Source organism: Sinocyclocheilus rhinocerous, unplaced genomic scaffold (genome assembly GCF_001515625.1).
Source record: "Sinocyclocheilus rhinocerous isolate Xijiao unplaced genomic scaffold, SAMN03320098_v1.1 scaffold113, whole genome shotgun sequence".
In the NCBI taxonomy this organism is placed as follows: Eukaryota; Metazoa; Chordata; class Actinopteri; order Cypriniformes; family Cyprinidae; genus Sinocyclocheilus; species Sinocyclocheilus rhinocerous.
This window is the reverse complement of record NW_015646846.1, coordinates 1286658-1295939: the sequence shown is the minus strand read 5'-3', so window position 1 is coordinate 1295939 and position 9282 is coordinate 1286658. Positions and strand designations below refer to the sequence as shown.

At 35.9% G+C, this 9282-nt stretch overlaps 2 long non-coding RNA genes across 4 annotated transcripts in view; both read right to left on the bottom strand.

The window, feature by feature from the left end:
- LOC107708131 (uncharacterized) overlaps positions 1 to 4192 on the bottom strand; it is a 21909-nt gene extending 17717 nt beyond the window's left edge. For both annotated transcript variants that reach the window (XR_001636325.1, XR_001636326.1), the window contains exon 1: positions 3962 to 4192. This is a non-coding gene — a long non-coding RNA (uncharacterized LOC107708131). The remainder of the gene's footprint in view (positions 1 to 3961) is intronic.
- Positions 4193 to 4275: 83 nt separating this feature from the next.
- The window catches only part of LOC107708132 (uncharacterized), a 19787-nt gene continuing 14780 nt past the window's right edge, over positions 4276 to 9282 (bottom strand). Inside the window, exons 2-4 of one of the 2 annotated variants that reach the window (XR_001636328.1) lie at positions 5889 to 5985; positions 5140 to 5610; positions 4276 to 4332 (exon numbers count right to left, since the gene is read on the bottom strand). This is a non-coding gene — a long non-coding RNA (uncharacterized LOC107708132). Of the gene's footprint in view, positions 4333 to 5139; positions 5986 to 9282 lie in introns of both variants that reach the window. The other variant, XR_001636327.1, reaches the window with a different exon arrangement.

Genomic DNA, 9282 nt, shown 5'->3' with positions numbered 1-9282 from the left:
TTGCACTGAGTAAATACAGCTGGATAAAACAAAAACTGTGTCCATCTTCATTTCAGGCTGCAAAGCAACAATTGTGATTATTTTAAAGGGGGCACTTCTTTTCTATACCCACTTGATTAGGTTAAAAATAACAAAAAAATTCAGATAACTAACACAATAAAACAATAAAAACATGATACCATAATAAAAAACAGAATTTTTGAAAATTAAAAATTGCAAATAAACTCTTCATATACACACACACACACACACACACACACATATATATATATATATATATATTTATTTCATTAAATGCAAATGAGTGTTCAGGGAATTCTTATAGGATTGTCCATTTTAAAATAACAACATAGAAGTTTGGAAAAACGGGGATGGAATGAATGAATGATTTTTGGGTTAACAATAAGAGAGAACAAATTCATGTTTTCATATTACATGAGTTCAGCAAGATTCAAGCTCTGTTCCAAACTCAAAACGAATGATTCATCTTATCTGAGTCTAGATGTAATCAGTGTGGTCCTGAATCAGGGTTTGCAAACAGTTTACAGATTATCACCCGACTGCCAGCTGAGATACGTCAGCTATCTGAAGTTCACTGAACCCTCTTTGTGCAGTAATGAGGATCCATTAGCATGTAACTCGACACTGTTCCTCGATCAGAGGCAGCAGATGCTGATGTCTTTACACGGCTATTAGCGAGAGGCGTAATCTGCACTCTCAACATTAAATGAAATTAAGAAGAGCTGAAAACTGCACAACTTGCAGACAGAGAAGTTTCTTAAAAACAACATATGTTGTGTTTTAGACGTTGGTCCTCAACCGGCTTCATAACTAGCTATCCAGTATGACTTCCTTGGTCAACCAGTCTGTCCTCTCACAGACAATGCTGGTTGACCAGCTTCACCAACTGGTGAACAGCATGGCTATCATGGTCAACTAGCTAGATCAGCACCAATCCAGCATGGGCCAGTATGGAAATTTCTGTTGAGCAGTGCTAAAATACAATCTCACTGTTTTTATTTACTTTTAAATTTAAATTTCATTTTGAAGAGAACGTCAGATACAAGGGGTTCACGATTAATCGCGCATTTTGTTAGTAAAGCCGGTTCTGTAATCAGCAGGAAATCATCATAACGTGCTTTCAGATGGAGCAGAATTTACTACACATAGCGCCAACTAGTGGCCGATTTCTTTCAAAATTCTTACAGACCTTTAAGGCCCTGTGTTGAACATGCCCACCGAGTTTCGTTCCGATTATTTTTTTATTTGACCAAAGATTAAGCTCCTACATACGTGTACCGAGTTTGGTGAAGATATCTCATTCTGTTCAAGAGTTATACTTCAAATTAACATTTGGCTAACATTAGCATAGAGACTTCTTGGTATACGCCTGACAATCGCAGCTTCTGTCGAATCGCGATCTCGATTCCATTTCGATTTATTGTGCAGCCCAATCAGATACCACAAGAACGAAATTTTAAGCAACCCCAAAATGCAGCACGACAAGCTTAGCAAAACTATTTGCCATGATGGTGAATGTGGTCAAGGGTAAATTTAAAATAAATAAATAAATTAATTAATTAATAGACAAACAAATAAAATAAAAATTACAATAAATATGTATGAAAAATTTATGAAATATAATTATTTAAAGTAATATTTATTCAGTAGTGGAAAGTAGCAATTGAAAATAGTTTTATGTAAATAATAAATTAATTAATAAAGAACAAAAAAGGAGGAAATGAGCAGTTGGTCCCTTTGAGGATTTATTTCAACCTGATATGACCAATATTAAACACTTTTGTTGACATAACCCAATTTAGTCACATTGATTTAAACATATTAAATTATATATTAGACTTTAATTAAAACTCATTTTCAAGTTACCTGATTAAACATTTTCACAGCATATCAGAGTAATGCTAAAATTACCAAAACCACTAGGTAACCAATGACTCTCGCTACCATTACTAAATTTAAATATGAACCAGAGCAATCAGTTCATCTCTTTCCACTGACGGTAAATAAAATAAAAAAATCCCCATCTGTACACAGGAATGCATTTGCCACTTTCTAAGTTTTGACCTCCCCCTGTTGGAGAAGTGTATACTGGAGCACGTCTCTCAGGACTGGGGTCAGGAGGTGAGGAACTCCTTAAAGAACCAACCAAAGAGCAAAGACAAGGAGACTCCTCCTTTAAAAGACCAAAGGAAAGGTGACGAGAGCCAGACAGATGCCCTATCTGAGTTCATCTTGATGAAGTACCCAGATCGCATGAATCAAAAGCCTTGAAGCTGGTGGCATCTTTTCTTATCTTTTAAACCCCCTGAATTGGGGTTTTAGTGATATCTAAAGGCAAATGTTGTTGCTGTCCAATGTTTTCCTCTCTGTTTAAATGAGCATGAATGTGGTTTTGCTTGAGCACATATAAATTCTAAACACATCTGAGGTAGGCTGTCAAACATTGTTCGAGTGTTTAAAAGCATATGCATGTACAGTACTAAAATATCAGGTGAATTTGGTTAGAGCTGCAGTCTAGTTATCAACATCAACTCAAGGTTGGGTGGATGAATCATCAGAACCACAAAGAAAGTTCTCCATGTGGTTCATTCTTAGAATCCTTCAGAGCGTTTCACTTCAGAGAATCTACATTGAGGTCAGACATTATTTTAACATCAATAAAATAAATTAATCAATATTATGTCAACAATACACAGGTGAAACTCATATTCACATATCACGATCATGACAAAAATAAGAAATTACATTTTGAATAAAGATATTTAAAAACCATTAAGGTTGTTATTTATGGTTACAGAACTGGTGCAGGATAACTGTCAGAAAAATATATTTTTTTGTCTCTTTTTCTTGACAAGTTTCAGATCAAGGTAAACCCTAATAAGGCTGCTATGCAGTTCCTATTGTTTTTTGGGTGGTTGCTAAGGTTTTCTGATGACTTGAAACATGTTGCTATGCAGTTTAGTTGCTAGGGTGCTTTAAATGGTTGCTAGGTGGTTGCTAAGGTATTATGAGCGATTTAAGAATGTTGCTGTGCAGTTTAGTTACTAGGGTGTTTTGAATGGTTGCTGGGTGGTTGCTAAGGTATTATGAGTGATTTAAGAATGTTGCTCTGCAGTTGCTATGATGATTTCAGTGGTTGCTAGGTGGTTGCTAAGGTGTTATGTGTGATTTTAAGCATGTTTCTGTGCCACAAATGAATTTTATGTCAACAATACATAGGTGAAACTCACATTAACATCAAGAAATTATAGATAGAAATTACATAAAGATAAGAAATTATATTTTGCATAAATAAAGAAAATTTAAAGACCATTAATATTATAAGAATGACAGTTAAGCACATTTTCACCCAAATTATCTTTATTTATTTATTATTATTTTTTGTACTTTATATATATATATAAATAATAAAAAAAAAAAATATATATATATATATATATATATTTAAATTTAAACAATTATGTACAATTTGTTTCAGCATTATGGTTACCAGAATTTGTGCAAGTTAATTGTCACAAAAAAACTAATAAGTTACATCAATATTTAAAGTCCAAGATTAATACTGTAGAAGTTTAAATCTTTATTTTACTTCATAAGCATGTTAATTGCACTTAACTTGAAATTCTGAGTAAACAATTTAACTGTTTCCTCCCTCATGTGGTCCTTTTGTCCAGTCTATAAATACACAAGTAAAATCTATAGGAGAGATGTGATGAGAGCGTCTCAGTAAACAAGTTATGAAACAGTGCCAACATGCGTCTAATATACCCGTCTCAAAATAACACGTTGTGGTTCAGACGTCATCACTACAGAGGGAGGATCTGAGACACTATCAATCTTTGTGTGCACGCATGGTTTGGCCAATGACGCTGAATAACATTTACATCCCCAGATCTTAGCTTGTGTCACATTAAGTGTGCTTGAGCTGATGAACTGTCACCTTGTTCCCTGCGGAGAGAAGCTCCTGTCTAAACACAATCCTGTTACCGCAGCTCATCTGGACAAATGTTTGTCTGTGTCCCTCTTGGATGTCATTTCTCTTAGCACTGTTGAGATAAACAGGAGAGAGTGAGAGTGATGGAGACAGAAGGGAAAGTCAAGCATGAGCGCTTCAGGAGTGACCCTTTAACGAAGCAGCTCTGATCACCACCACAGACGCTGTGAACACAATGACACACTGCACATTTACTGCATACACATGCAAAACTCACCAACATATGGAAGCCTGTTTCCGCCACTGAGTAAAAAATTTTTCAGCTCATCTGGACAAATGTTTGTCTGTGTCCCTCTTGGATGTCATTTCTCTTAGCACTGTTGAGATAAACAGGAGAGAGTGAGAGTGATGGAGACAGAAGGGAAAGTCAAGCATGAGCGCTTCAGGAGTGACCCTTTAACGAAGCAGCTCTGATCACCATCACAGATGCTGTGAACACAATGACACACTGCACATTTACTGCATACACATGCAAAACTCACCAACATAAGGAAGCCTGTTTCCGCCACTGGGTAAAAAATTTTAAAAAAGTAATTGCGACTTTTTATCTCACAATTCTGACTTTTTTCTGGCAATTGCGAGTTTACATCTCACAATTCAGATTTTTTTTCTCACAACTGCAAGTTATAAAATCGCAGTTGGGTGTAATAAATTCAGAATTGCATGATATAAACTCGCAATTCTGAGATAGAAACTCTGACTTTATATTTTAATTATAATTTATAATTTCGAGTTATAAAGTCAGAATTGTGAGATATAAACTCGCAATCTTTTTAACAGAATTGGACTTTATTGAATTTTCGCAATTGTGAGTTTATGTCTCACAATTTTAAGAAAAGAAGTCAGAATCGCAAGATATAAACTCACAACTGCGATAAAAAAGTCAGAATTGCGAGATAAAAAGTCGCAATTACCTTTTAAATTTTTTTCTTCAGAGGTAGAAACTTCAAAATGGTTTTCAAACATTTTATTGTCTTATTGTCAACGAGTTTCATATCAAAACTAAATTCAATGGTTAAACGGCTTGCTAATAATAATACCCTAGATATAAGCAAAGACATAAATTTACTATGACAAACACCATTAAACTCCCAAAACACTCCAAAATATATAAATGAAAATACCTGAAAATTATTTTAAAACTTCCTACCTGAACTCCAAGACCCTCGTCATGGTAACCGCACTGGAAACTTCCTCTCAGGCCTGTAGTTCAGTGGTGAGGCACTGAGAGCGGCCCACAATGGCAACACAAATAAACATCTCTGCGTAAAAGTGTGCGATTTCCTTTTAGCGTAGGCTTTTGCTGTAATAAGTAGACCTTTTGTTGTTTGTTGCGTAGGCTCTCTGTCATAAACCACAGACCGATGCTCTATTTACATTCATGCCTTCAGATGGCTTTTTCTTGCCAAAACTGTGCAGAAGGACAAATTGAGCTCCTGAAAGAAATATGGAGACCATGTTATGAGTATGTACACATACTTTTTGTTCTTCTGTAAAATGCAGTATGATCAAAGGATGGTTGTAATGAGTCTTATCTTCACACCAAATGCCATTTTTAGAGAGGGCTGCCATTTCTGTCTCATGCTTTACAACAGCTACGTGTGAATGAAGAGAGAGATGCAGCAGAGATGAAAGAGAGTTTCTGTGAATTGTGAAAACCCGTGAGGGGTCTTAGGTAGGGTATGTGCATTAAATATGGCAGAAAAAAAAATGTCTCCGCTAAAGAATTTCCCCCATTTAAACTGCCAATCATTCTGTAACTTTCTCACACAACTTTTAAAAGTGATCCACAGCATTTCTGCCACTACAAGTGGTAAAACACTGTGCTTTTACAGTGACTAATGCCGTAATGGGTAACCCACATATACTTTACCCGTCGAGCAGAGGAGGACGGGTGTCCTTTTTCGAGCCATTGTTCCTCCTACGGTTTCTTCATAACCCTGTGTTTTCCCTGACATCTGTAGAGGCCACTTCACAGCAAAAATGAAACAAAAGGTTAAAAAGACAAGTGTGAAAATGCCATCCAGTCAATCACAACATATTAAATGCAAGACAAAACCCATCTTATTATACAAATTTCACTCACTTTAATGCAAAATATGTCCCATATAGAAAAACAGCATTTTATTCGGACTTTAAGCACGCATTTAGACTTGAGAGTTACATTAACATATACTTTAAAATTTTAGCACAACATTAAAATTACATTTTGTTTCTAATACTTTTTGTCTGGTAAAATGGCTTTATTTTGAGTTTCCTGCTGTGTTGCACATCTACAGGTAAAACTGATGAGTCTGTCCAACAGCTCTTTGCATACAGCTGATAAACAGTGTTGATCTATGCCAGAGAGAGGTCACATATAGCAAAACAAAATTCATCCAGAATTAACGTGTAACCGCAGAAGCCACATAAAAACAGGAAGTACTCTCTTTGCTGACAGGAAGTGGGTGAAAAACACACGTATAAACACAAGCCAATGTTGTGCTGCATATGTATGGCTGCGTGTGTGAAAACTAGTTTTGCTGCATTCAACTTGTAAGATTAGAACTGTTTCACACTACTTGTGTTGCGAACTAAATCTGAGAAGCTTTGAGCTACATCCCACATCCTGATACACCTCTCCCTGCAGCGTTATATGCTGCTGAGCACAGTAATTTTACACACTTTGTTCAGTATTACATTACAGTAAGTACACATCAATGAGTAGCGATTTAACCTTCATCAGGCCATTCATCTTTAGACCATAACTCATCTTGAGAAGAGGTGTGCTGATACTTTTCTAAGTACTCAAACTTATGATTTCATCTTGTAGTTGCTAAAACTGTAAAAATAAAAATTTTAAAAAAGCCTATCAACCACTAAGAAGACATTAGCAACTGCATAGCAGCAGCCTGTCCACCCAAAACACCCTAGTAACTGTATTCTAACATCCTAGCAAACACTCGGACCACCCAAGTAGCTGCATAGCAACACCTTGGCAACCATCCAGAACACTCTGGCAACTGCATAGAAACGACCTGGCAACTGAGCAAAGACACCCTAGAACACCATACGATTGTGGCATGGGCAAACCTTATCACTCACGTTTAAATATATATATTTTTTTTTCAGAACATGTAACAATCTATTTGGAAATGTTACACACAAGAGGACAATACAGTTACAAAAGAAAACCGAAACATATAAACAGTCCAAACTTCAATATGATGTTGTATGATTACCAATCCAATCTGTAAACTCAATATATTCATTTATTTATGCTACAGCTCCATCAAGACTCCATCATCATCATGAAAGTAGGTCAGTTGATTCTCCTCTGCCAACACAACTGTCACTGGGTCCTTGCTGCTCCTTGTTTAAACAGAAGGGAGATTTTCAATGCGCTTTGGTTTGTCCATTATGTTTACACTTTGAGTCATATTAGTCACGGTTCTTTTCAACTTTATTAGTCACTATGGCAAAGGCATATGACTAGCGCTCAAGCGTTACAAGATACAAGGATCCTGTTGTGACCTCCCATTAGCCGGCTGTTGAGTGGAAGGGCTCCTCTCTCGGGGACTTCACTTTACCTGTGGCACAGAGATCTCTGTTATTACTGAACGTCAACGCCTTAGCATTGGATATCTTGACCTATTGTGTATTACAGTCCTTAGGTGCAAGAAATAACTATGACCTCTTATTGCTCTATTGTTGCTCACATTGTGTGGCTGAACCTTTGCTATTTACCTTTTCTAATGATATTTTACTACCCTGTGCTGTTGTTCTCAGAACAATGAGTCATCTACCTTCCAGATGCTTGTTGTTTTCGGTTGTCCATCTTATTTTAGCATCTTGTTTATGACGTATTGTAAATGAATTTGTCATATATCGCTCTCTATACTTACATGATAGTGTTACAGATGCCTCTGGCCAGTGGAGATACAGATAACTAAAAACCTTTGTCCTTAACTGAATCTTTAAAGGAACAGTCATACAAAAATTAAACCAAAATGTACCAATTTACTCACTCTTGTGTCATTCTAAATGACTTTCTTTCTTCTGCAGATAACGAAGCAAGCCATTTTAAAGAATGATTAAAGTATTGCTGCCCATTCAACAAAAACAAGACATTTTAACATAAAAATTCAAGTTGGTTTATCAAGACAGGTTTGATGACACAACTAGTTCCCCTAAACACATCTGTTTGAATATGTAAAAGACCAAAAATAGGATTTGAAGGGGTAGATCATCAGTGAATAAAGACTAAAATAGTAACACTTTACAATACAGTTTTATATGTTAAAACATGAACTGACAATGAACAATAGATAGAGATGGTTAGATGGACAGATGGATAGATAATTGAATAATTTATATATTAATTGTTTTTAACATTAAAGGTGGATTGTGAATGAACAATGAACACGATGAACAGTAATTATATTTGTAAATCAATAATAATCAATTATTGTTCATGGTTAGTTTATGTTCGTTACCCAATGCATAAAGTACACAATAATGTTTGCTTTGTTGCAAAGTGTTTTCATCATATGGCTTCATAAGACTTCATGTGTAGAGTCATATGACTTTCTCTCATGATACTTTTTATGAAACATTAAGGAATTTCAATGAAAAAGTGCTGCATTAGCATTCTTCAAAATGTCTCATTGAGTGTTTCACATTAAAATACAGTAATAAGTCAAATGCAGGTATGAAAAATGACGACAAGTTTCAATCTGATCATTAATCAGTGTTGACAGAAGATATGAATCTGATTAGTAATCAATGTGTGTGTTTTGCATGAAGCATGTGGCTGCTGGATTACTCAAGCTGTTGAGCTGCAGGTGGTTTCAACTGAGGTTTATAGAGTGAAAAGACAAACACATGAAGGGCTCGTGAACACCCCAGCAAGTGTGACCAGGGACACGTGAGAACATCACAGACCGCCTTTACCACCCCCCTGCGATTGTAAAGGAGGCAATGACTCATATTAAAAAGACCAAATTGGGCAAAAAACACTCAAAGACAGAAACGCACACACACACACACACACACACACACACTTTCTCTCCAGCCAGCAAAATAAAGTGTGAACTGACAGAATTTAAAGGGTGCGATAGAGGCTATTTACACTAAGTGAAAATAGCAGTATTTTTTAGTGATATGCTATTTACACTATAGGTGCAAATAGCTATAGATAGTTAAAATAGCAGGATATTCTGCTAATTACTTATTGCAAATAGTGTCAATTATCTGCACGTCAGCATTGTAATACATTATAAAACAGT